Below are 2666 nucleotides of genomic sequence, written 5' to 3'. Positions count from 1 at the left end.
TTTTTTTTACATATACCTAGCTCTCAAAGTTTCACCCTTCGCTCTGTCTCTCTCTGTATGTGTGTGTGTGTGTGTGTGTGTGTCTGTGTGTCTGTGTGTGTGTGCGCGTGTGTGTGAAGTTCATAGACTGGGATCCGTTTACTATTTTTTTAAATGTATAAAGACCTAAATAGTTTAATAGATGTGTTTGATTCTCATAAATTGGGATTGCTATGCTGCAAATATCATGCTTCTGATTCGATTTAAAAGTCTCTCTTTTTATAGAGAGAAAATGGCTCCTCATAGTAACTGTTTTGGTTACGAGTTTATTGGCAGAGGATTATCACATTATTAGATTTTGAAACTTCCCTGCTAAGTCCATTCATTAATGTAACCTTACAACATGTTTGGCGCCGTAAGTTAAATCAGTTACGGTTGATTGAATCTATTTAGTGACAATTCACAACATTGTTGGATGTCCAAATTCAACCTACCAAGTGTAGTCGAGGATTATGTATGATTATACAAAGGACGTTTTGTAGGTTGCCCATTATGTCTGTGCGTTAATAGCATATAACTATTTTTTGAACGAATTGAGACTGACGCACTTGAGTCTAGTTGCATTCACAAAAGACACTCTAAATTTAATCTATGAAGTGGATGAGTGGTGACGAGTTATTTCTATGTAGCCCAGTGGTTGAATTAGTACAGTTTGTAACTATGTGCGTTGGTATCATATCTCATTCTACACAAAATTTATGCACTAATGTCTTACGGAAAAATCTTATGATTATGCCCATATTTTAGGTTGTTACGTCCATAAATTCAACGTGTCAAACGCCAGAATAAGTTTGTGTGTGATGGGATTTTGGTGAATTTAATTATAGTATATTCAACCTTGGTTTCAATATTCCTATGAATATAGTTCCTTTGTTCATCAATGATTGGTCTGCGATATAAACTGAACAGAACGAATGTAAATAGAAACGCAATGCGAGAGAGTATTTTCTGCTCATATGCCAACGAGTCCGCTCAGTGAGATCCGTATAGGGTGTGTGTGTGTGTGTGCGCGCGCGCGTGTGTGTGTGTGTGTAAATGTGTATCTATGTTTGTCCCCCACCACCCTTTGGAAACCGTTGCTGGTTCCTTTACATCACCAAAGTTAGTGTTTCGGCAAGAGAGACCCATAGTCTCCGGCTCAAAAAGAAAATAAAAACAGTACTGGTGTCGGTGCATTTGTCTAAAAATTGTTCAGCGTGTTTCTCCACCATGGCCGCAATCTAATCACTGAAGCAAGTAAGGGATAAAAGACAAATAAATATATAAATATATCGCTACAAAAGTTTTCAGAATTTTGAAACCACATTCATATTTTTTTTCTGTTTTCGTATGTACGAGGGTGAGTCAAAAAGTAATGCCATTTTGTTTAGGACAAGTATAATTACTAAGACAGGAACATATATCATACAACAAAATGAAGCTGGACAACTGTGGATCACATCCCTACTTCTCAACATAGTGACCATTTTTCTCTATAGCAATGTTCCAACTTCGAAATGGAGCATGTATAACAGTCCCGTAAAATTATGTTCACTGTTCTTCACTACCTCCATACTCATCAGATTTAGCGCCCTCAGGCTATCATCTATTAGGCACCAAGAAAGAGGGTTTGAGAGGCAAATATTATTCCAGTGATGACGAAGTGATAAGTGTGCTCAAAGAACAGTCAGCAGTATTTTACGGGGCAGGGAGACATGCTCTCATTCGAAGGTGGAACATTGCTATTGAGAGAAACGGTGACTATGTTGAGAAGCGGGGGTATGATCCACAGAGGGCCAGCTTCATTTTCATGTATGATACATGTTCCTGTGTTGGTAATTATACTTTTCCTAAACAAAATAGTATTACTTTTTGACTCACCCTCGTATACCACGCATCTTTTACAGAATTTGCAATTGAAACACAAAGAATAAAATTATTTCTCGACAAGATCAACGCTAATTTCGGAATATTTCAACTGAGCCACGGAATATACATATACATTGAAATTAAATAATTTGCAGGATATTCTTCAGAGTCAGAAGAAAAAATCTTGCTATCGTATGTCATCTCGGCAAAGAAAAATGATACATTGAAAATTAAATAGGTCTCGTTATAGATCATTCATATTAAGTAACGGCAATCGATTGAACACGTTGTCTAGCAAGTCTGTGATGCCGTTAGACTGGCACCATATCTATCGAAACAGAATGAAAAAAAAATCTATAAAGAAGATGCTAAATGAAAGTTGCCTAAGTTTTCTTTCTGGAATTTTAAAATACAAATCTGGAGTACCATTTTTCCTAAAGCGTAGCGCTTTAGATTAATTTCCAGCAAACAATAAAAATAGTAACACGTAAACAAAACGATTTTCTATAATCATATACGTTCTGTGTGAGAAGATAAGTTAAAGACGATTTTAAAAGTAGTGTGATATTTTTGTTCGCATGGAACACGTTTTTTAAACAAGACATGTAATAATAATAGTGGTAGAAGTAATTATATTGCGATTTATCATTTAGTTTTCAAACTACTGAACATGCTGGAAGTTACCTCAGCGTTGTACCGTATTATTAGAATGGAGATCATAGAAATATACGCGATATTTACATACATGTATATATATATATATATATATATATATATAT

Source organism: Octopus bimaculoides, chromosome 19 (assembly GCF_001194135.2).
Source record: "Octopus bimaculoides isolate UCB-OBI-ISO-001 chromosome 19, ASM119413v2, whole genome shotgun sequence".
Classification (NCBI taxonomy): Eukaryota; Metazoa; Mollusca; class Cephalopoda; order Octopoda; family Octopodidae; genus Octopus; species Octopus bimaculoides.
This window is presented reverse-complemented; position numbering follows the sequence as displayed.